Here is a 26,663-nt window from a genome sequence, read left to right on the forward strand (position 1 = left end):
TGGCCTGTAACGTTGACGTTTAGCTTTATGAGATTAATGCCAGGACGGGAATCATTTCAGTGTTTCAAGCAATGTCCCTGCTGGAGAGACTGAGTAGGATCATACTGAGAGTGATCTTTGGAGCTAGATAGCCCTGACTTCACATCCCAATACACAATCTGAGGGAAGCTCTTTCACACTCTATGAGCCTCAGATAACCCAGGTGCAGAAATGGAGATCACAGTCCCTTCTTTGCAGAGCCGTTGTGAGAATGAAGTAAGATAATATTGTCATTTATGTTTGACAAATGATAGGCCTTCATTAATAGTTGCATATATTCCCTGTTGCAATTATTGGTATATACTTACTGTAGTCTTACATAATTCAGGACAAATCTACTTTTTCCTAAAGAGGATTAAATAATAAAAGACAATGATAATTATTGCTTTCTCCTAAACAGTATTTATCTTTCAATCAGGGAGTGGAGCAAAGGAAATAGAAGAGGGTGAGCATGGGAATCTCATTTACTAGCTGGTCATCAATATGAATCAAATTTATTGCTTAACTTTCTTCTTCATTTATTATTGGCATAGATACCAAGTAAATAATTTAATCATCATATAGAATGTATGAAGTTATATATGAACTGCTTTCCCTGTAGCTGAAGTTTGAATCCAAATATTATTAGCAAAGTAACTCAAGTGGAGCCAATCTATTTTAGACCACGTATGGTGAAGATTCCTGCCAAACTAATCTTCCCTAAACAGTGAATTTATCAAGTCATTCTCTTTGAATTTATCAAAACTCATCCTTCTATGTCCTGATGCATCAAATCTAAACTTTCCGCCAAGCTTTCAAGAATCTCCCTACACTGGCACCACACTTTCAAGTCAGATATTTCTTACCATTCCATAATTCCACTCTCTGCTTTAGGGAAATCCACTCTCTGTCTACAAATTCTTACCAGGATTTGCTCCCTTCCCATTAATCCTGTTATTCTCTTTGCTTGCGACATCTTTCACTAAGACTTCCACCTACTCAAATTCAGCACAGTATTCATATTACCATTCAGTGTTCATTCCCACCATAAACATTTCCCTAACTAGTCTCTAACTATCCTAACACTCTTTCAGGGGATGGGGGGAGTTTTTACATGACTTTTGGTCATTATCACTTCATTTAGCTCATAATTAAATCCTGACTTTTTCATACAATAGTTCATGTGAAATAAATTGTCTATGCAATTAGAATATGGGGTCCTTAAAAATAGATTGTCTTATAGTTCTGTATCTCTTATAATCCTTAGTGTTGAACACAGAGGGTTAATAAATGTCATTTGATGAACTAGTTGATTATAATTAGCCCTTTTTTAATAATAATTTTTATTATGTTTTGTTAGTCACCATACAGTATATCCTTAGTTTTTGATGTAATGTTCCATGATTCATTATTTGCGTAGAATACCCAGTGCTCCATGCAATATGTGCCCTCCTTAATACCCATCACCGGCCTATCCCAATCCCCCACCCCCTTCCCCTCTGAAGCCCTCCGTTTATTTCCAGAGTCCACAGTCTCTCATGGTTCATTCCCCCTTCTGTTTAACCCCCTCTTCATTCTTCCCTTCCTTCTCCTACTGATCTCCCTGCTATTTCTTATGTTCCATAAATGAGTGAAACCATATGATAATTGTCTTTCTCTGCTTGACTTATTTCACTTAGCATAATCTCCTCCAGTCCCGTCCATGTTGCTGCAAATGTTGGGTAATCGTTCTGATGGCTGAGTAATATTCCATTGTATATATGGACCACATCTTCTTAATCCATTCATCTGTTGAAGGGCATCTCGGCTCCTTCCACAATTTAGCTATTGTGGACAATGCTGTTATGAACACAGGGGGTGCATATGGCCCTTCTCTTCACTATGGCTGTATTTTTGGGGTAAATACCCACTAGTGCAATTGCTGGATCATAGGGGAGTTCCATTTTTAACTTTCTGAGGGAACTACACACTGTTTTCCAAAGTGGCTGTACCAACTTGCATTCCCACCAACAGTGTAAGAGGGATCCCCTTTCTCTACATCCTCTCCAACATTTGTTGTTTCCTGCCTTGTCAATTTTTGCCATTCTAACTGGCATAAGGTGGTATCTCAAGGTGGTTTTGATTTGAATTTCCCTGATGGCTAATGATTTTGAACATTTTTTCATGTGTCTGTTAGCCATTCATATGTCTTCATTGGAAAAGTGTCTGTTCATATCTCCTGCCCATTTTTTTATTTGATTATTTGTTTCTCGTGTATTGAGTTTGAGCAGTTCTTTGTAGATCTTGGATACCAGTCTTTTATCTGTAGTGTCATTTGTAAATATCTTCTCCCATTCCGTCGCTGCCTTTTAGTATTTTTTACTGTTTCCTTGGCTGTGCAGAAGCTTTTTATCTTGATGAAGTCCCACAAGTTCATTTTTTCTTTTGTTTCTCTAGCCTTTGGAGATGTGTCATGAAAAAAGTTGCTGTGGCCGATGTCAAAGAGCTTACAGCCTATGTTCTCCTCTATGATTTTGATGGATTCCTGTCTCACATCGAGGTCTTTCATCCACTTGGAGTTTATCTTTGTGTATGGTGTGAGAGAGTTGTCAAGTTTCATTTTTTTGCATATAGCTGTCCAATTTTCCCAGCACCATTTATTGAAGAGACTTTTTTCCACTGGATGTTTTTTCCTGCTTTGTCAAAGATTAGTTGCCCAAAGAGCCAAGGGTCCATTTCTGGGTTCTCTATTCTGTTCCATTGATCTATGTGTCTGTTTTTGTGCCAGTACCATGCTGTCTTTGTGATCATAGCTTTGTAGTATACCTTGAAATCTGGCAACGTGATGCCCCAGCTTTGTTTTTCCTTTTCAACAATTCCTTGGCGATTCGGGGCCTTTTCTGGTTCCACACAAATTTAAGGCTGTTTGTTCCAGTTCTTTGAAAAATGTCATTGGTATTTTGATCGGGATGGCATTGAAAGTGTAGATTGCTCTGGGTAACATAGACATTTTAACTATGTTTATTCTTCCAATCCATAAGCATGGAATATTTTTCCATATTTTTGTGTCTTCTTCAATGTCTTTCAAGAGTGATTTGTAGTTTCTAGAATATAGATCCTTTACCTCTCTGGTTAAGTTAATTCCGAGATAACGTATGATTTTTGGTGCTATTGTAAATGGGATTGATTCCCTAATTTCTCTTTCTTCAGTCTCATTGTTCATGTACAGAAATGCAACTGATTTCTGAGCAATTGATTTTGTATCCTGCCACATTACTGAATTGCTCTATAAGTTCTAGTAATTTGGGGGTGGAGTCTTTTGGGTTTTCCATATAGAGAATCATGTCATCTGCGAAGAGAGACAGTTTGACTTCTTCTTTGCCGATTTGGATACATTTTATCCCTTTTTGTTGTCTGATTGCTGTTGCAAGGACTTCTAGTACTATGTTGAATAATAATGGTGAGAGTGGGCATCCTTGTCGTGTTCCTGATCTTAAGGAAAAGGCTTTCAGCTTTTCCCCGTTGAGAATGATATTCGCTGTAGGCTTTTCATAGATGGTTTTTATGAAATTGAGTAATGTACCCTCTATCCCTACGCTCTGAAGAGTTTTAATCAGGAAAGGATGCTGTATTTTGTCAAATGCTTTTTCTGCATCAATTGAGAGGATCATATGGTTCTTGACTCTTTTCTTGTTGATATGATCTATCACACTGATTGATTTGCAAATGTTGAACCACCCTTGCATCCCAGGGATGAATCCCACTTGGTCGTGATGGATAATCCTTTTAATGTACTGTTGGATCCTATTAGCTAGGATCTTGTTGAGAATTGTGGCATCTATATTCATCAGGGATATCGGTCTGTAGTTCTCCCTTTTGATGGGGTCTTTGCCTGGTTTGGGGATCAAGGTAATACTGGCCTCATAGAATGAGTTTGGTAGTTTTCCTTCTGTTTCTGGTTTTTGAAACAACTTCAGGAGAATAGGTATTATTCTTTGAATGTTTGGTAAAATTCCTCGGGGAATCCGTCAGGCCCTGGACTCTTGTTTTTGGGGAGGTTTTTGATCACTGCTTCAATCTCTTCATAATTAATTGGTCTGTTTAAATAATCAATTTCTTCCTGTTTCAGTCTTGGTAGTTTATAGGTTTTCAGGAAGGCATCCATTTCTTCCAGGTTGTTTAATTTATTGGCATAAAGCCGTTGATAAAAGTTTCCAATGAGCCTTCCTATTTCATTGGTGTTGGTTGTGATCTCTACCCTTTTGTTCATAATTTTATTAATTTGGGTCCTTTCTCTATTCTTTTGAATAAGTCTGGCCAGTGGTTTATCGATCTTATTTATTCTTTCAAAGAACCAGCTTCTAGTTTTGTTGATCTGCTCTGCTGTGCTCCTGGTTTCTAATTCATTGATCTCTGCTCTAATCTTGATCAACTACCTGCTCATGCATGGGTTAGGCCTGTTCTTCTGTTCCAGCTCCAGCTTCTTGAGGTGAGAAATTAAAAACTGCATTTTAGATTTTTCTATTCTTTTGAGTGAGGCTTGGATGGCTATGTATTTTCTCCTTAGGACTGCCTTTGCAGTGTCCCATAGGTTTTGGACCGATGTGTTTTCATTTTTGTTGGTCTCCAAAAATTGTTTAATCTCCTTCTTAATTACCTGGTTTACCCAATCATTCTTGAGCAGGATGGTTCTTAGTTTCCAAGTGTTTGAGTTTCTTCCAAATTTTTCCTTGTGATTGAGTTCCAGTTTCAAAGCATTGTGGTCTGAGAATATGCAGGGAATAATCTCAGTCTTTTAGTATTGGTTGAGACCTGTTTTGTGACCCAGTATATGGTCTATTCTGGAGAAATTCCATGTGCATTCGAAAAGAATGAGTATTCTGTTGTTCTAGGGTGTAGTGTTCTGTATATGTCTATGAGGTCCATCTGATCCAGTATATCATTCAGAGCTCTTGTTTCTTTGTTGATTTTCTGCTTAGGTGATTTGTCTATTGCTGAGAGCAGAGTGTTGAGGTCCCCTATTATTTACATATTATTATCTGTATATCTCTTTAGTCTGGTTAAGAGTTGGCTTGTGTATCTAGCTGCTCCCCTGTTGAGGGCATAGATATTTATAATTGTCATATCTACTTGTTGGATACATCCTTTAAGAATAATATAGTGTCCTTCTGTATCTCTAACTACAGTCTTTAGTTTAAAATCTAATCTGTCTGATATGAGAATTGCTACCTCATCTTTCTTTTGAGGTCTATTGGCATGAAAAATGGTTTTCCATCCCTTCACTTTCAGTCTGGATGTATCTTTAGGTTCAAGATGAGTCTCTTGTAGACAGCAAATGGATGGGTCATGTCTTTTTATCCAATCTGCAACCCTGTGACATTTTATGGGAGCATTTAGGACATTCACGTTGAGAGTGATTATTGAGAGATATGATTTTAATGTTGTCATGTTCCTTGTGAAGTCTTTGTTTCTGTAGATTGTAAGTTTCTGTTCTGTATCACTCTTGGGGCCTTTTTACTTTTATAGAACTCCCCTTAATATTTCTTGTAGGGCTGGCTTGGTGGTCACATATTTCAGTTTCTGCCACTCTTGGAAGGTCCTTGTCTCTCCATCAATTCTGAATGACAGCCTTGCTGGATAAAGGATCCTTGGCTGCATGTTCTTCTCAGGTAGAACTATGAAAATACCTTTCCAACCCTTCCTTGCCTGCCAGGTCTTTGTAGACAGGTCTGATGTTATTCTGATATTTATCCCTCTGTATGTGAGGATTTTCTTTGCCCTGGCTGCTTTCAAGACTGTATCCTTGGATCTAATATTTGTGAATTGCGCTATGATGTGATGTGGTGTAGGTCTGTTCTCATTGATCTTGGGAGGGGTCCTCTCTGCCTGTTGGACATGAATGCTTGTTTCCTTTGCCAGATTAGGGAAGTTCTCAGCTACAATTTGTTCAAATATCTCTTCTAGACCTCTCTCTTTCTCCACCCCCTCGGGGATGCCAATGATTCTGACATTGGAACGTTTCATTGAGTCAGTAATCTCCCGTAATCTACATTCTTGAGATTGGATTTTTTTTGAGCCAAGTTTCTGTTTTTACCTTCTCTTCTACTATCCCATCTTCCAATTCACTAATTTGTTCTTCTGCCTTATTTACCCTGGCCATCAGAGCATCTAGTTTAGACTGCATTTGATTCATAGCATTTTTAATTTCTGCCAGATTCACTCTCATTTCCGACCTTAGAGATTCTATATTCTTGTTAATATTTTTGTTAATATTTTTTTCAAGCCTACACATCATCTTGACCATTGTTACTCTGAACTCCATTTCTGACAATTTAGTTATATCCATATCCATCCGTTCTGCAGCAGAGGCCACAGACTCATTATCTTTTCTTTTTTTAAATTTTTATTTATTTATTTATTTATTATTTTTTATTTATTTTTTTTTTAAAGATTTTATTTATTTATTCGACAGAGATAGAGACAGCCAGCGAGAGAAGGAACACAAGCAGGGGGAGTGGGAGAGGAAGAAGCAGGCTCATAGCAGAAGAGCCTGATGTGGGGCTCGATCCCAGATCACCGGGATCACGCCCTGAGCCGAAGGCAGACGCTTAACCGCTGTGCCACCCAGGTGCCCCTCATTATCTTTTCTTTGCTGGGGGGGATTTCTCCTCCTCCTCATTCTGATGAGGAGAGGTTGCAAGGATGCCCAGAGCCCAAATTATTTACCAGGACCCAGGCAGTGTGCACTTGTTTTATAGGGATCTTAGGTATGTGGGCTTCTTGATTTTTCAGCCTGCCTTCTGGGGGAGGGACCTGCCACGCTGATATTCAGGCAACCCTGTTTGGGTAGAGTTGCCCCGTCCCCTGCGAGGGGAGATGGGGATGGGCACAATGCAAGCTGGTATTTCCGGGCTTTTGTTCTCTGGCAGCTTTCCCTGGCGGTTTTCTGTGCCTCTTCTGAGAGTCAGAGCAGCAGTGGCCATATCCTAGCCTCTGTCTCAGAACAGAGAGATCGCAGTCCGCTGTCTACTGAGCTTTCCTGGCCACTTTAACTCTGTTTCTGTCAGTGCTTCTAAAAACCCCGCAGCATCCCGGGATGTGAGCCCCACAGCCTGTGTCCCAGCCCTCACTTCCAGGGCTGGCATGTCTCTGGTCCTTTGTGCTTCTAACACCGCCAGCCACCCCCGGTTCCCATGCACGCTCCTGAGCTCCCTGTTTCAGTGTGGTTCATTTGCGATCCAGAGCTCCAGTTTTCAGTCTGGTCGCGCGTACCCAGGCTCACGGTCTCAGTCTTCTCTCGCGCGGGTGCCAGTCCGCGAGTCCGGTCCGCTCCCCAGTGCAAGTGGCTACTGCTTCCCGGCACCTGAGCGGGGCAGCTCCTTCTTCCTTCCGTTTATCTTCCGATATCTGTGCTTGGATTCCCAGCTCCCTGCTTCGTACCACAATACTCAGCACTAGAGATGTTCATTTGTAGAGATCCAGATGTATCTTCCTATGTCTGGGGCTGATTTCATGGGTGTTCAGGATGATCTGGTTGATATCCAACTCGATTCAGGGGACCAGCTGAAAAAGGGTCCCCTACTCCTCTGCCATCTTTTTCCCTCTAATTAGTACCTCTAATATTTACTCACATTGTGAATTTAGCCATGAACAATAGCTAACTTAACTGAGTTAATTTATGCCACATGCATTTTTAGATTCTGAATGTAATTCTTGGTTTTGAAATAATTTTTAAATATTTGTTTTCAAAGCAAGAAATTTGAGGGTACTAAGGAAAATGCAAATTATATTTTGTTTGCCAAAATTATATTTATTCATAGTATCTTAATTAGTCTGAATTTTACAAAAAATATTTTTTCATTGAGTTAAAGTTCTCTTAGGGATAGGAGTCCCAATTAATCAGTCACAGGCAGCTGATTAATGTTTATGTCTGACACTTTCTAAATACCACTGTAGTTGATATAGACACATCTATCTTGAGAACTTTATAGCAGTGAGAGAAGATAAACCAGTTTCTTTTACTGGTTTATAATACTAGAAGGGAAACTTTTAGTATTCTACATAATCATGGCTTACGTTCTTTTTCTAAGACAAAATCCTAACTTGGTGTCTTAGATACATTTGTTTTATCATTTTTATCTTTGTCATTAGCCATACACTATTATTATGTACTTCCAGAAAGCAAACCCTGGTTATTTTTTTCTGGTAAAGGAGAGTTGTATGGTATACTTTAACTTCTAGCAGCATTACTACATTATACAAAGCAGACTTAATGTAATTATATTAAAATGGCATTAGCAAAGTTGTCTTGTTGCACAGATTTTCCCCCAGATTCAAAGTGAAAAATACACTCCATTGATTTAATTATCTTTTTATAGGAATCCATCATCATGTTCATGCTGTGAATTTTCAGTGGTTTAGAGACTATCTGGGGGAACAGGATGTAGAACGAAAGAACAAATGTAGTTGAGAATTTGAGCAGTGAAATATATAATAACCAGCAGGTGTCTCTGTTACACAATGCAGTTAAGATTTTGAAGCCGTTTCTTACATTGACTCGATTTTACATCTAACTAAATTCTCTTCAGTTTTTGCGTTTAAATTTCCTTTCTTCTTCCATGCCATGTGAAGAAATTCTTGCTACACTTATATTGTTAATCGTGGAGATGCTTTTATTTTCCTTAAAATGCTTTACCCCAAGATTATTTTTTTAGTGCCTGATGTTTACCTTTCTTCTCTAAGTTTGTCTTGCACCATCTTTTAGAATGAGGGATGCATTAAGATCTTTGGAAGCCATTAACACTGGAGAGGTTATGATATCACACATCCACATATGTAAGTAAATCAAAATACAATAAACTAAGTAATGGTAAGGAAATTTGATAGTTTATTTAAAAAATTTAAAAGTTAAATATTAACTATGACAATATGGCCATGTTTCCTTAATATATCAAATATATTCTTTTTCTTAAAATTTCAGAAAAAGTATCTGATGATCTATATTGAGGGATTCCTAAATTTGGTCTGCCTTTTGTAGAATCTATCACTGAGTTAAAGGGAGGGTCAAGATGAAGCCCAGAATTATGCATAATTCCCCTGCCAAGAATTTAAACTGTAGAGCAGACATATAGGATAAAGGAGACCAAGGGAGAGCCAAATGAAAGCAGAGAAGTGAATGAGTACAACTAGACATTGCCAGTGAGAGCATAATTTGAACAATCTTTCCAATAAAAATCTAACATTTATTGATAATTGAGGATGTGCTAAACTTTGTATATATTCTCTCATTGTTTCCCCACCATAGCTCTAATTGGTGCTCTGATTAAGCCCGTAAGTGAATAAACTGAGGCCCAGAGATAAGTTGTACTGGTTGCACAGTAGGAAGTTGGCTAGCTTTCCTGACCTCTATGCTGTATTTTTAGGGAATTAATTTTTTTAATTAAAGTTTCGCATACTTCTGGCTTAGCACTGCTAAGATTTAAAGAAATAATAATGGATAAGTGAAAAATATATCTATAAGGTTTTTATTAAAGACTTTTATAATATGGGAATTCTTAGTTAATGCTACAGAATGAGATTTCCACAGACGTTTATTTATTATGAGGCTTCCTGGGAGTCTCTAGAAGAATGGAAAGCATCAAGTTATGAGGAAGGAAGAGGAAAGAAGCACACTGTCCTGTAGCTAGTAGCTCTGGTCCAGATGCCCTCACAACTTTAGCAGACACTACCCCTGTTGGGATGAACAACCTCTAACATTTTCCTTCTGTACTTATTTCAAACACCACATTCAAAGTCCCAAGAGAAAGCCTCCAATGGGCCAAATTTAGGTTACATGCCAGCAGCTGACTGTTGAACCAGAAGAGATCCTTTCTTTCCTTTGGCTTCTGTAATAGAAGGCAGTCTCTGAGAATTTTTCTCCCCCAAGACTTAAAAAAATGGAAAAGAGTTACTTGCCTAGAAATTAGGGTGCTGTCAGAGAGAGGGAATGAAGCTTGGAAGACCAAAAATGAAAAAGGGACCACTAGTCTACTTTAAAATTGAACTATCCAACAAGGAGGATTAATGGGTTAATCATATTATGCTACATCAATCTAATAGAATACAAATGAACAATTAAAAGTGAAGTTGTAGAAGAACTATTTTTTGACATTGAAAGATGATCATGTTATATTGATAGATTAAAAGTAAACTACATTTAAAATAATACATAATATACGAATCCTTTCTTGTAAATGCAGTCACAAATATGCATTTTTTATGTGGAGTTCAGAAACACTCATTCTTTTCTTTTTTAAAAAAAGATTTATTCATGGGGCGCCTGGGTGGCTCAGTCGGTTAAGCATTTGCCTTTGGCTCAGGTCATGATCTCCGGGTCCTGGGATCGAGCCCGCCCAAGCTGGGCTTTCTGCTCAGTGGGGAGTCCGCTTCTCCCTCTCACTCTCCCTCTGTGCTCTCCGTCTCTCACTATCTCTCTTTCAAATGAATAATTAAAAATCTTAAAAAAATAAAGATTTGTTAATTTAAATATAGAGAGAAAGAGAGCCCGCAAGGGAGGTGGTAAGGAGAGGGGGAGTGGGGCAGGTGGGAGGGAGGGGCAGAGGGAGAGGGAGAGAGAGATTCCTCAAGTGGACTCCCGGATGAGTGTGGAGCCAAGGACAAAGTGGGACTCTATCCCAGGACCCTGAGATCATGACCTGAACTGAAATCAAGAGCCAGCTGCTTAACCGATTGGGCCACCCAAGTGCCCCTGGAAACACTCATTCTTAGTAGAACTCAGTACTTTCCTAAAATTTTCTGACAGCTTTTTGTTCTTCTTAATAGCTTCTTTCTTCTTCCTGGGGAGCCTGCTTGGTTCAGTTGTTAAGTGGCTGCTTTGGGGCACTTCTTTCAGCTCAGGTCATATCTGGGTCCTGGGATTGAACCCACTGGTTGGGCTTCCCAGTTAGCGGTGAGCCTGCTTTCTCCTTTCTCTCCAAACCCACCCCCCTCCACTCATGCTCACTTGATCTCTCAAATAAATAAAATCTTAAAAAAAATAGTTCCCGGGGCGCCTAGGTGGCGCAGTCGTTGGGCGTCTGCCTTCGGCTCAGGGGGTGATCCCGGCGTTCTGGGATCGAGCCCCACATCAGGCTCCTCCGCTGGGAGCCTGCTTCATTCTCTCCCACTCCCCCTGCTTGTGTTCCCTCTCTCTCTGGCTGTCTCTGTCAAATAAATAAATAAAATCTTAAAAAAAAAAAATAGTTCCCTCTTCCTTTTCTCACAACTTTTTTACTAGGTCTCCTATCAGTCCCAGTTAATCTCTGGGAGAGAGAGGAGTGATGTGTGTGTGTGTGTGTGTGAGAGAGAGAGAGAGAGAGAGAGAAAGAGAGAGAGAGAGAGAGATCGTCTAGAATTCTAACTTTCCCCTTCCCTTTGTCATTTGTTTTTTGTGTCTATGTGCCAGTGTAAATAGGTACAGAGGATTTAGGTCATGTGGACTGTGCTATGAAATCGTTTCAGAATCATTGAATAAGAATGATCATCATTTGATTTGAAATAATTGGAAAATTTGGGTGGTTCTAATCTCTTTGCTTTCTTCATGAATTTACATTACTTTCTCTGTGAAGGAGACACAATCATACTGTTTATTGAATTTATAGGAGCACTGGGAAAAATGAATAAAAATATTTGTAAAATGTGTTAAGTATTTTAGGCAAATTTTCTTATAAAAGCATTAAATAGTAATGATAAATTTCCATTTATAAAGATTGCTAATTTTCTAGCATCTAATCTAAAGTCAGTTTTTTTGAAATATCATCTGGTCTTGAAAACACATCTGAAAAGAACTTGAGATAATCTGATCAAGCATGTGGGATTATACTGATATTCGTCAAATGGTTTTTTAAAGACAGTGCAAACTATTAACTACTGCAATGCCTCATCTAAATATCACCCTCGCCTGTGCTGACATGTGGCTTGTAGTTGTCTTGGTGTCTTATTAGTGCAAAGAATTATTTGTTTAGACTAAATGTAATCTTGAGCGTTCCTGCTTTCCCTGGTCATCTGACAATGATCTAATTCACAGATTTCCTTAGTGCACCATAAGTTGTTCCAGAAGTCACAACTGAGCGTGTTTTGAAGTGAGAGTACAGTGATAATAAGGTCAGGGGGATGGGTTTTACAGGCCAGTTAGCTTTGTTATATTTCTAGCCCCTGTGCCTTAACTTCACACCATTGTTGGTCAGATACGTGGAAGAACTGTTGAAGTTTACCTATGAATTAGTGGAAATCTAGTACCTATAATAGAAAAAGAAATCAAGATTCACACCATCTTCCTTATGGGAAGTTCAAAGCACATTATAAAACAAACTATTCAGCAATTTTGAAAAAATATTATTTTTCTTGCAAAATGCAACATGGGCTAACACATGGTGATTTAAACAGTCTAGTAAATTGTTACACCATACTGGAAGAGATTTAAGAATGAAAGAATAAAAAATCTAGGAGTGACTGGGATTTCATTTGGGCCTTATATTCCTTTGTCTGCCTGGAAGCAAGACAGAAAGTCCACCATCCCAGAAAAATTGCTCTCTCCTCCTTTATAATGCTCATTTCATATCTTCCCTAATGACACACTGCAGAAGAATAAAACTATATTAATGTTTTGAAATATTGTAATTAATGTAATGAAAAGAAAATGAGATTGATTTTCATTACTTTTTTTTTAGAGAGGGAGAGAGAGGAGGGAGGAGGGGCAGAGGGAGAGGGAGGAAACGGACTCTCAAGCAGTCTCCACATCCAGTGAGGAGCCCAACGCAGGGCTCCATCTCACAACCCTGAGATCATGACCTGAGCCAAAATCAAGAGGTGGACACTTAACCAACTGAGCTACCCAGGTGCCCCTATTTTCACTCCTTTTTATCTGTATATTTCCTATATTGTTTTCATTTTATAAAAAAATTGGTGTGTTCTAGGAACATGGTAAAATGAAATCACAGAACACATATCATGTTATATACTTGAAAGCAAATAAATAGGTTGCACAGGGTACTGAACCAGTAATGTGTAACTATATGTTTCTGTCCCATATGCATAATTAATATGTATGTAAATGTAGTAAGATAATGAGTCCAATATTTGTACTACTTTGAATGGGAAGGCAATATTGGGACAGAACACATTTTGAACACTTTCCCATTTTACATCATTTGCAAAGTATTTTCTTAATTATTTCCCCAAGTTTTTGTTCTTTACCTCCATGTGAAATGTCTTCTCAAAGTATCAATAGTCTGTAGTTCAATGTGGAAACAGGGAATTACTGGCTCTTAAATTTCCATATACAAGTTATATAGGATGCTTAAGTTAAGTAGGATGCTTCCAGTGGGATGCCTGATGAAAGCAAACAAAGGTGTGATTATCCTCCTGCTGCAAACATGGATAAGACGTAATAAATTTTAAATGCACCAATGAGTTCAGAAGAAGAAAGGGAAATGCCAAAGTGCCAAAAAAGAAGAGGCATCTGATCCCTGGAGTGCTAAGTGCATTAATTCACCATGCAGTTTATGGAGGTCTCAATCCTAGAGCTGTATTTTAAGTCTCATGTAGGAGCTGAATATGAGGCCTGGGATTTGACAGCCTTTGGAGCTAAGATCAATACAAAAGCCAAGATCCCTGAAGAGCTATGCTATTGAGAGAAATAATATACTAGGGGAAAAAAAAGTCCATCTCTAGCAATAAGGGAGCTTTCTCTGACTGGGACCCAGGTGGAAATAGAAGTGAAACACAACAGTGGTCTTTTCTGAGAAATCAAAACTCCTAGTTCTTCCTCTTGCAAGTTAGGGATCCAAATTGAAACTGCAAACTGAGAGATTAGCATAAAGATGGTCCCTGGTGAGGATACTCTTAAATATCTTACAGAAGCCTTTGTAAAATCATAGTGGAATTAGACTACATAACCCACGTCATACAGGAATCCACACAAAAATGACAAAAATAGGATATGACAAACAGGAAGAATAGAACCTCCAGAACTTTGTAGAATAAAGCAATCTAAAAACAACTGAAAAAAAATTTTAAGGCATAAAAGAAGAAACTAAAACATTAAGAAGGAATTTTTTTAAAGTATTTTTAAAAGAACCAAATAGAACTTTTAAGGAAAAGAAATGCTTCATTTGTTTCTAATGACAGGTAGGTAAAAGAAATAATTTGCCAGAAGGATATAACAATCTTAAACTCGTATGACTAAGAATATAGCCTCAAAATACAGGCATTTGGGTCCACTTTTGTTTCAAATATAATGAGGAATTTTTAAACCCCCTTCAGTTAATAAATAGATTAAGCCAATGAAATATTAATAAGACTGTAGAAGACTTGAATATTTCAATTAACCTTCTGAACCCACAGACTTTTGTAGATCCTGTACCCAATATTTATAAACTGCATGTTCCTTTCGAGAACACATGGAACGTACCAAAATTAATTATGTTCTCAATCTGAAAAAAGTCTCAAAAATACAAATGAATCAGTATTACACAGACAACATTTTAACCAGGGAAATAAATATAAATAATTAAATAAATTAAAATTAATATCTTTAACACAAAAATATAACAAAAATTCCTCATACATTAGGGAATTAATATCATAAATTTCTAAATATTTCATGGGTCAAAGTAAAGATGTAAATTAGAAAATATTTAGTACTGGACACTAATGAACACATTTTATAACAAAACTTACCAGATGCCGCTCAAGCAGTAGAGGGAATGTATAGCCTTAAATTCATTCAAAGAGAAGTCCGAGTGATGAATAATGATTAAGGCATTCGACTAAAGAAGTTAAAGAATAAAAATAGAAACCAGAGGGGAGGATATACTAAAGATAAGGAAGTTAGTGAAATGAAATAGAAACATGAATAGCAGAGATCATCAAAAGTCAGATCTCAGTTCTCAGATCCATGCAGGTCTGATTCTGTGTGTTCTGATGTTTTCTTTTTCGTTTTCTTCTTCGTCTTTTTTTGGGGGGGGGGGCGTCTATCTCTGACATTGTTTTAATTATAACACATCATTCTAAAAGCTATTGTAATCAAGACAAAGAAGGTATTACCAAATCAGTAGACCAAGAGTAGAGTATTCAGTAAATGGTACTGGTGTAAGTAGCTATACCTTTGGAAATATGTAAAACTAGACACTTATCTCTCATCAGTATAAAACTATATTCCAAGGAGATTATATACTAAATATAAAAAGAAAACAAAGCATTTTAAAGGAACGTATCTTTATGCTATTGGAGTAGGAAATACTTTTGTAAACCAGAAAAACACGGAGATTATAGAGGAGCGACAAGTAAATATATTCAAATGTGCTCGACATCCTTAAGGAAATGCAAACATTGAAACCACAATGAGATACTTTTAATCTCCTACCAGAGGACTAAAATTAAAAGGATTGACATACCAAGTGTTGACATCGGTGTGGAACATTTGAAGCATTCATACACTGCTGATTGGAGTGTAAATTGCGAGAACTACTTTGTAAAACTTTCTGTTAGTTTCTACTGGTTCTAAACAAATGCTACCCCATGACCAAGCAAATCCACACGTTAAAGAAAATTTACATCCCATCACTAGACACAACCCAAATGGCCACCAGCGTTAGAATGTATGAATTGTGGTAAAGAATGTACTATAGCTACTCACTACATGGATGAATCCCACAAATAAAATGCTGACAGAAGAAACCAGTTACAGGTGTCAACATTGTATCTTTGTAATCCTGTGAGGCAAGACAAGGCAAAACTGATCCGTCATGGCTGAGGTCAGAATACTGGTTACTTTTGTAAAAGTATTAACAGGGAGGGGACACCAGAAAGCCTGCTGGGGTGCCAGAATTGTTCTATACCTTGATTAGTGTGGTGGGTACACAGGTGCATAAAAATGTAAAAATTTATGTACACTTAAAACTTACATACTTCAATGTTAGTGTATACTCAAGAACAAATTAAAATTTTTCAGTGGGTTCACTAAAAAATGAAAATACATGGGACGCCTGGGTGGCTCAGTGGGTTAAGCGTCTGCCTTTGGCTCAGGTCATGATCCCAGGGTCCTAGAATTGAGCCTCGCATTGGGGGGTGGGCTCCTTGTTCAGGGAGGAGCCTGCTTTTTCCCTCTGTCTGCCGCTCCCCCTTCTTGTGCACTCACTCTCTCACATGTTGTTGCTCTCTCTCTGGCAAATAAATAAATAAAATATTTTAAAAAAACAAAAATACAAGTGACAAAAAGTGTAATAATATTTGCAACTATATAATCAACAAAGACTTAGTATCCAAACTCTATAGAGAACTTCTAAACCTTAATAAAAGAAAAAAAAAGTATAAACAATTCAGAACAAATAGGCAAAGGATACAAATGGGGAATTATTAACCAATGGACAATAAGCTGAAAAGCTGTTTAAGCTAACTAGAAATTAGTGAAGTGCAAATTAAATCATAGTGAAATATTATTTAATACCCATTAGATAAGCAAAATTAATTGGTCAGATAACACAAATCTTGGCAAGATATCAGTTGCTAGGAGCTCTGACGGGTTGCTAGTGGGTGTACATACTGATATACTCAGGAGAGCAATTTGGTAATTCTAGAAAAGTTGAAGATGAACATAGCATCCAACCAGTAATTTTATATCTATGTCTACAACCTAGAAACATTTTCCGAAACATTCTCAAGAAAAAAAAAATTCAAGTCTAGACCAATTATAATAAACTGAAAAAACTTGTCACCTAATAGAGATACAAATAAACTTTAAAGGTGTTCTATTTATGCTACATACTATAATTTCTTTCTTTTTATTTTTTTTATTATTAACATATAATGTATTATTTGTTTCAGGGGTACAGGTCTGTGATTCATCACACAACACACAGTGCTTCTCACAACACATACCCTCCCCAATGTCCACCATACTATAATATCTTGATTAAAATAAATGAATATATAACCCTATGTCAACATGTACATTTGTCACAAATATGAGTAAAAAATAAGATATAGTATGATACTACTTATGTGAAATTTAAAACACACAAACAATACTATATATTATTAATGTACATATATACATGTAATACAGTTACAAAAATATTTATGAGAATAATATGCACTAAGGTCAGGATAGTAGATAACAAATGGAGGGGGGTGGGAATTTTACTGTATAATTTTTATTTAAAATAAAATTTGTTTGAAGGATATTGTATTCTTTACTTTGGATTTACTTCATAATTAAAAATCTTAATCAAAAAGAAATGAGACTAGACTATGCCTTGAATTTTCTGTGAATTAACTTCTCTTGGATTTGATCCTATATTCTATCACAGTTTTACAAAACTTAATATTACTATAAGGAATTTTCCATGTCCTGCACTGTCATTTTAATCCTAGAATAGCTTCTTCTAGAGACAGTACAGTGGAGAAAAAGCAGTGGCCTGGTAGAAGGAATTGGCTTTGAATCCCACCTTTTTATAATCCTAGATGAATCTATTTACTTCACTGAATCTTGGTTTTCTTATCTGCAAAATAATGAGTTGGGACTATGTTATGGGCTGAATTGTTTTACCTCAAAACTCCTATGTTGAAACTCTAACCCGAAGTACCTCAGGATGTGACTGTATTCGGAGGCAGGCCTTTAAAGAGATGATTAATTTAAAAGGAGGCCATTAGGGTGTGTCCTAATCCATTCGGACTGGTGTCCTTATGAAAAGAGGAAATCTGGACACACAGAGATACCAGGGATTCATGAGCACTGAAGAAAGACCATGTGAAGAACACAGCAAGAAGCTGGCCACCTGCAAGCCAAGCAGAGAGGTCTCCGAAGAAACCAAACCGGCCATCACCTTGATCTTGGTCTTTTATCCTTCAGAACAGTGAGAAATTAAATTTCTGTTGTTTGAGCAACCTAGTCTGTGGCATTTTGTTATCCAGCAATGTAATACAATAATATTAATAATATCACTGGTGATGTCTTTTCCACCCCCAAATTTCTACTGTTGTTTTTAAAAGACGACTTCTCTTTCTTGATAATCTAAAGTCTATGCAGATAATGCTGATAAGCTTGGGGTGGTCCTGTGTCTTGCTTGTCTATCTTTCCTCCTCTGCCTCTATATGTTTGCTGCAAATTGGTAGATTCTCACTAGGCGACAGTATAGATTTCTAATATCATACACAATAAAACTTGACTCCCTTAGCTTTACTCACTCATACTTCTTCAATAGTATATTTGGTGTTTCAACTCAGAATCTGTGTGTGAGGACTGAAGTGTGGATTTTTCTGACCTTTATCTTTTCTATGATCATTATTGGTAAAATACTGATGTTTGTATACGTAAACTCTTCTAATCTCACGAGTTTATTTCTAGGATTACAGTCTCTTCCTGTATTCCGTGCTTTTATTATCAGATCCTCCCCATTCCACCCTTTCCACATAATTATGATAAAGTATAAAAATCTCAATGCATTTGGTTTTATCGTAAGTTAAATGTTATTTTCAGGGTGCATAAGGTAACATACATTGCATATTTTCTTGATAACACAAAGCATGGTAACTGGAACTCCTTGGAGAATTATTGATTCTAGAACTGGAGTAGGAAATTATAAGATGAGTCTGGATCATCTTGTAGTGCCAGAAAATAAGGAAATGCTCACAAATAAAATCCGTATTGATGGGAGTGTGTTGAAGGGAAACAGAAGCCCACCAAAAGAGCTCTTCATGGCCCAAACTGGAACAATTAAAGCAAGAAAATAAAGTAGTATTGGATTATAACCCAAAGTATGCAATAAATATTCATGAGTCCATATTATCTTAATAAAATCAGTATAACAAATGGTTGAATAAATAGATAATGGTAGAAGGAACAAACCTATGTAAAAGAATTCCAAGTAATTTTGTAGATACTCTGCCCTCAGGGAAAGGAACATAACGCCCCACTCCTTAAGTGTGGCTGCACATAATGACTTCTTTCCAAACAGTAGAATATGGAAAGGGGTGGAGAGGGTAACTTAATAGTGGAGAAGCCTAATAAACGCTAACCCAATGGTTAAGATCAGCAGCAACAGTCATAAATTATGTTGATAGTACGTACTCTTGATGAAAATGGCACTTTAATTCCATGATATTCTTCCCCCAAAATCCATAACCACAGTAAAATCATAAGAAAAATAACAGACAAATCCCAGAGGGGGAGATACTGCAAAAATCCTGACCAGTACACCTCAAAGCTGTCTAGATTATCAAGCAAAAACAAAGTCTAAGAAACTGTCACCGGCACCAAGAGCCTGAGGAGACATAACAGCTAAATGTAATGTGGCATTCTGGATGGGATCCTGGAACTGAAAAGGGATATTAGGTATTGATCCATTAATTGTAACAAATGTACCGTACTAAAGTAAGATAGTAATAAAAGGAGAAGCTGGGTCTGAGAACTCTGTGTACTGTTTTCTTGATATTTCTGTAAATCTAAATCTGTTAAAAAAAAAAAGGCTATTTTTAAAAAAACCGAAATCAGAGTTCCAGCATAAGGATTATGACATTTTGAGTGAGTGCAGAGGATAATATCAGAAAAAAGTCTTAAGTATCTCTAAGACCTTGTATTTTAGTTAGCTTTAGAGAATAAAATTAATACGAGTTTGCCTTTAAAAAAAAAAAAAGCTTATGATTATGAAGTCTGCCCTGTTCCTGATACATCACAAAGCTTTTTCCTAAAACAGTAAATTTGGGGAAATGTAATATAGTAAGACATTTTTCTATTACTTTTCAGTTTTGAAATTTGCCTTTATGAATGTGATGTATCTATCATCAATTCTCACTTGCAGATCGGGCTATGCTCAAGATACAGAGATTCAGAGATACGCTCAAGTTTACAAAATTAGCAGGACTGAATGGCGGCGATCTGAACTCAACCTTCAGATTCCTAGCAGAAGATTTGGTCTACACAGCAGTGATCTCTAAACATTCTTATGGTATGTACTTACCAGTAAAATATTTTAAGAAGCATCCCCAAGTATATGTTTGTATGTTTATAAATCATGTGCAGGTACTGCTAAATTAATTTTGGGTAGAGTATAAATTATACTCTGATAATTAAGTATTAAAATGATTCAATATCAAATGGATATGAATTAAATTTCTATAATATTTTCCTATATACCGGGAGACTGTTCAGCCTCATTTGTAAAGTACTGCTGAAGACCAGTGTTACAATTATTTATTGATGTGTAACAACCCATCTCGAAACAACAATTTGTAGGTTAAAAGCATTTGCATTTTATTATTATTTTGCATGGTTCTGGGGTTGACTGGCTCAGCTGGGTGGTTCTTACTCAGGGCATCTCTCATGGTTGTGGTCACACACTGATGGGCCAGAATCATCTGACAGCTTGTGCATTCACCTGTTATTGCACCTAGGATGGGAAGATGCTAACAGCTGAGGCTCCTTATACCATTTCTCTCTCTCTCTCTGTTCTCTCTTCATTTCTGTCCAGCACAGAGGCTTCAGGGTAGTTGGAATTCGTACATGGTCATTCAGAGCTCTGAGGCCACATTCCAAGAGAGAGCCAAGTGGAAATTTTATCTCTTTTTATGACCTACATTCAAAATTCACGTATTGCCACTGTTGATTCAGTTATTTGAAAGAGTCATCAAAGAGGAGGGGACTTAGACTTTACACATTTAATGAGAACAGTGTTAAAGAACTTGCTGGTAAGCTTTAAAATCTCCAAAACCAGGGTCTTAACTCTGGTAATTTTGTTTTATGAGGTAAAGTCTACCTAAGAGTCCATTGGTTTGAAGAAAGAAACAGGTAGCACCCCATGCTTCCGACAGTTACCTTATTGTGGTCATTTTCACAAATAATTCTACAGATACTCTCCTCTTCTGTAATTCCTTAAAGAGGAAAGATGCTCATTCCCAGACTCCTCAAAACTCTTTCTCTCTCATCTAGGGCTACAGCAGCTCCCCAGGGACTTTTCCTCATCAGCCCAAAGATGTCTCCACCCTGGAGATAGGATTTTTACAATAAAGGCTGCTGATATTATTTTTGTTTGTTTGTATTTGCTTTTTATTTGTTTGTATTTTGCTCTTTCATCAAGCTTTAATAATAAATTATTGGTATCACTAAGTATTGCAGTGAGCACTTTTGCGCTCCTTGTTATTCAGCGTACTTGACATGTTAGTCTCTGGATTGCATTTGCTCTCTCCAAGACCAGTGACAAACTAAAGAACGTAAGTATCAGGGCATTGCCATCTTACTTCATAGACGATTCTGCTTCAAATATTGCTCCTCCTACATGAAAACAAATACAGCTTGTGTCAAAGTATGGTATGTGTACCTCTCCTTGGGGTGCATGCCAAAGACACTATTTCTGTTTCTTCTACTGGCCCTTTAAACTACTCAGTTAAGTGGTTCTATTTTTTATCCGATTTGATATCTTGGACTTACAACTTCTCTATTTTTTCTGATTACAAAAGAACCCTGATCACTTTTAAGCTCAAAACCAGCCTCATTTTGGTAATAGATTCAAGCCAGAGTTTTAATATAAATTCTTCATTTATAGCTAACTAACTTCTCTCAGTTCTGGCTTGGTACTGCCTGGAAGTCGCAATGTGGAAGAGGTGAGGGCTTTGTCACTGGATTTTTTTCTCTTTCCCTGCTTTGAGTTTTGCTGCCTCCTGTTGCAGGTTGTCTCTGGCTCTTTGGCGGTGGTGGGAAGGAAGTAAAGGAGGAGGAGTATATGGGTACACTTCACATTTTAGGTCTGAGGGCACTAGTGTTCTTATCTTCTTCCTGTCATTTTGCTATTCTCATTTTCAAATCTTCCTGATCTCTTCCACACTCAGAAATTCCAGCTTGAGTAATTTGTAGGATAAAGGACTTAAGGAAGTAGAACTTCTAGGCCATGTATATGTGGGACTCTCTAAGCATCTGGGGGTTTAGATAAACCTGAGGAAAGGAAGAAAGCACAAGGTAAATGGATTTTGATCACTGAAATATTAGGTTCTTGCAAAAGAGAATGATAAAGGATCAAGAGAAAAGATCATGGAATATAATGAGAATTCATAATTGCCAAGTTTTAAATGATACCTCAACTTAATCAGGGACAAAATTTTTTTTAGACAATTAGTAACAAGGCTTAAATGCAGATTTTCCAGGAATAATTATAACAACTAAAGTCATTCATACTAAAATGTAAATGGTTAGTATAAAATCCGTCTTTGACATGATGGTAGGAGAAAAAGATCTCTGCACTTCTGATGGGCAGTAAAGAACAACACCCAACGTCTGGATGAGAAAATGCCACAAAGATATTTAAGGAGACCAAGACTGACTCTTTTTTACTACAACTACCTTTGGATAAGTAAAAGATTTTTTTGTGTTATGTGACATTTTACATTGTTGTGTTTGAAATGTTCTGTCTCGAAGTACACAGAAAAAGACTTAAAAGGGACAGGGGGAGCCACAGTTCCTGTGGACCGTAATTCTGATTCTGAAGAACACACGCAGTTGTTCAACAACACTGCTGGACTGAGAAATGAGGTCTTGGGAATTACCAAAGAAGTGCTCTCAAGATAATAGAGCTTTACAATGTTCCATTGCCCACAGTGGAACAGCAGGATAGGTGGTTTTCTCTCTAAAAGGAGGAAGCCTCTAAAACCTAACAATTAAGGAACTGAGGCTTTGGAGTTGTAAGGAAACACACACACACACACACACACACACACACACTCACACACTCACACACTCACACAAACATTCCCATCATAGTTCACATCACTTCAGGATTGACATTATTTACCTTTCTTTTCTTTTTTTTTTTTTTCCCCCAGTTTTGGTGGTGTTGGTAAATGAATGCCACTTGGGGGATCAAATCTTCATAGCAGGAGGAAAGCAGAGACATGAAGCAACGGTGTGGAAAATTCAGGGAGATTCGCTGCTCCTGCATCAGCATAGGCCTCTCTTTCTAGAAGCTGCTAAGGAACTGCCCCCACTAAGAAACTGCTTTTGAAATAACTCGAAATACTCATTCTTTACCTTGGCTTCTTTCACCTCCAGCACTTTCATGATTCTTGGCTCTCTTATTATTCACCATTTCGTTAAAGAATTTCAAAAATTGCCAACATTACAGTTCGTGTGAGCTTGTAACTTTTTCCGCTTGGGGCCAGGCCTCTTCTAATAGTTACCTATGGATAAGCTGAATTTTAGTCTATCACTAGACACAAAATTTAAGGGACATTGTCTTGTGTACTCACTCACCTCCCTTGTCAGCGCTGCTTTTGGAGATTCTGTTGCTCCATCTGCTCTGGCCCCTACATCCTGGCACCAGTTCCATCTTGGCTGCCATTCCCAAGTAGCTTGTCTTTTTTCCACTCAGTAAATAGATATGGGAAACAGCGGTATTCTTATACTTTGGCATGGAATGAGAATGTTTACATTTGATTTGTGGACCCCAAATTCCAGTTTTGAAGCAAAGACTGATGGTAGTGGGGAAAGTGGCAGGTGAAATTCTATGGAGCCCTACCTTGTGCCTCTTTCAACAAAGGCACCATCAACATCCTCTTCCTCTTGTTAGATCAAAGGGGAAATCCTCTTCACTATTTCTTTGTCTGGATGTGACTTGTCATTATCTACAAAGATGATGAGATTCTCATTCCTCATTTAAGATAAGACTGCAGCTTTAAGAATTGAAAAGAACTAGGAAACTGTTATACTCTATTAACAAATCAATCATTTGGAATAAATGCCCAGGAGGATAAGTAGGAGGTCTCTGAGAATCATCCGGATAACCTCCTCAAGATTCCACTTCTCGTTATAATGACCTGGCCTCTCACATTACATCTGTTTGAGACTATCACCAAACTAAACAAACAGGCACGGAAATGATGATGCAGAGTAAAGCAAATTCTTTGTGTTACAATTGTCACCTGTTTTACTAAAATCAGTAGAGGTAGAATTATGGCGATGAATTTATTTAGCTGATAGTATAGAAGATAGAGTAAGTCTCATTAAGATAGAATTTTATTAAAAAAATAATAATTTTGTAAGGCATTCTGCTTACTTGGTTTTTGCTTCCTTTGGACAATAGAATAGTGATTTTCAGAGCTGGCAAAAGTTTACCTGATCTGTGTAGCTATCTAAAAAGATAATTGTAGATGTTTTTTAAGATATTATAAGATAATAAAAATATTTTCTATGAATAACTGAGCCCACACTTTCTATACACATAGCTTTCGTTATGACACAAAATTTTTAAATCACTCAGTGCTTATAATTATTAAAATTTTTCCTTTACTTTCTCCCATCACCCTTCAACTCTACTTCACTATAATCACTGTAAATTATTTTATGACTATATCCTTCCAGATTTTTTATTCGATGGCTTCGTTTTTATTGTCTCCAGCCTTTTCTTCTGGAAACCATACCAGATGAATGTTGGCCTCTTGGGAATTTCCTCTGTGTCTCTAAATGATGATTCTTTTTCTATTTTTAAATTTTATGTATTTGTGACGTGTTCTGAGAAAATTCTTCCATTTTCTCTTCCATCTCACTAATTTGCCCTGTAGCTATGGCTATTCAGCCTACATATCAAGGTTTGTTGTTGTCGTTTAATTTCAACAAATATATATTACTTCTTTTTCAAAATTTCCTATCCCTGCTTCCTAGATGAAATACCTGCCTGCATTACTTTAAGGATAATTAAATTTCATTTTAAATATCTTCTGATTGCACAAGTAGTTATTTTTACTCACTTATCAATTCCTTCTTCATTTTTTCCCCCTCATGGTATTGGTTTTAATCAAAACTCATCCATACAGCTGAGAATTCCACCTGTCAGTAACCAGGCTGGGAGGAAGGGTGGAATCATCTTCCAAGGGCTTATACTTTACCTGTTTTCAGCAAAAGTGAAGAGATGGTAATAATGTCTCAGCAACTGGTCTTCTGGCCCTAACATCTGCCTAATCCTCAATGGTGTCACCCTCTATTTGGGTTGCAACATGTCTCTTTGACCCAAACACTGTTCTTTCCTGGAGACAAACCCTACTGTAACATCAGGGGCTTGATACATAGGGGCGGAGGGTTGCAGAGTCAGCCAGTTTCTATACTCTCCTTGCAGTAACCAATTAATCCTATCAATAGAACCACAGTCTGCATAATAGTTGAAAGATTGCTTTTAGCACTTAACAATATATTCAGGACGTATTTCCAGGTTATCCACCTCATTGTTTTTAATGACTGCACAGTGTTCCATTGTATAGACATGTTATGATTTGTTTAATTACCCCCTTATGGATTTTTAAAGTTGTTTCCAGTGTTTTGCTATTGTAAACAAAATTTTGACTGGCTATTCTTTTCATTATTTTCAAAGAATAGATTCTTAGAAGTATGATTGCTGTGTCATAGATTATGCACATTTGTAATGATTTATACTCCCATTAATAATATAGGAGAGTATCTGTTTCTCCACTTTTAAATCAACTTAATCTTTTTAATTTTGCTAAGCTGATATGTGAAGAATGGTATCTGACTTATTTTGACTTGTATCACCTACATTATAAAAATTTTCTTCCATATATCTTTCTAATTTGATTACAGTTTTGTTGTTTTCACATTCACATCTTAAATGCTCTGTCATTTATTACAGCATAAGAATGATATTAGAATTCAACTATTCTTTTTCATATGACAACTAATTGTCTCAATGCCAGTTATTGAATAAAACTTCCTTTCCCCACTGATGTGAAATGCCAAATTTATCATATATAGATTCTAATATATACTTGCATTGTTTCTGAACTCTATTATAGTCCAGTGACCAATTTCTCTCTTCTTATACCTGTATTAGACTTTATATTTACAGGTGGACCACATCTCTTATTATTGTTTTTCAAAATTTTCTTAGGTTTTTTATCCACTTGTCAGATTTTAAAAAGAAAAAAAGGTCAAGCTTCTGTTTGGAATATCATTGCATTTATCTAATAATATAAATCCTTTATATCTAAATGGAGTTAAGTCTTCTTATCTTGGAAAATCATGTTTCTTCTGTATGTTCTTTAGTAAGGCTGTATAGGTTTCTTTCTTTTCTTTCTTTCTTTTTTTTTTTTTTTTTTTGGTGGGGGGTGGGTGGGGAAGGTCAGAGGGAGAGATGAAATAGAGAGAATCTTAAGCAAGCTCCATGCCCAGTGCAGAGTCCAATGCAGGGCTCAATCTCACAACCCTGAGATCATGATTTAAATCAAAATCAGGAGGTGGACACTTAACTGACTGAGCCCCCCAGGTGCCCCTGGGTTTCTTCTTATAGTTTTTATTCCTTTTTTTGTTAAATTCATACTAAGACATTACCAAACTTTGTTGCTAATATAAATTTGTTCTTTTTCCCCATTTTATTTTCCAACTTTAATTTTTTTTCATAAAGGAAACCTATTTTCTTATATAGACCCACCTTATAGAACTCACTTATTCTAAAATTATTTTAACACAGTAAAAGTAGCCACAAATGAAATGAAAAGACAATCTACTGAATAGGGGAAAATATTTACAAATCATATATTTGATAACGGGTCAAGATTCAAAATATATAAAGAACTCATACAACTATAGCAAAAAAACCTAACAATCCAATTAAAAAATAGGCAGAGGATCTGAATAG

General features: G+C 36.9%; 1 long non-coding RNA gene across 1 annotated transcript in view; it reads left to right on the forward strand.

The window, feature by feature from the left end:
• The window catches only part of LOC113246039 (uncharacterized), a 144,887-nt gene that overhangs the window by 23,762 nt on the left and 94,462 nt on the right, over nucleotides 1–26,663 (forward strand). The window contains exon 2 of the long non-coding RNA XR_006408501.3: nucleotides 19,836–19,982. This is a non-coding gene — a long non-coding RNA (uncharacterized LOC113246039). The remainder of the gene's footprint in view (nucleotides 1–19,835; nucleotides 19,983–26,663) is intronic.

This window comes from Ursus arctos, unplaced genomic scaffold, assembly GCF_023065955.2.
Source record: "Ursus arctos isolate Adak ecotype North America unplaced genomic scaffold, UrsArc2.0 scaffold_4, whole genome shotgun sequence".
In the NCBI taxonomy this organism is placed as follows: Eukaryota; Metazoa; Chordata; class Mammalia; order Carnivora; family Ursidae; genus Ursus; species Ursus arctos.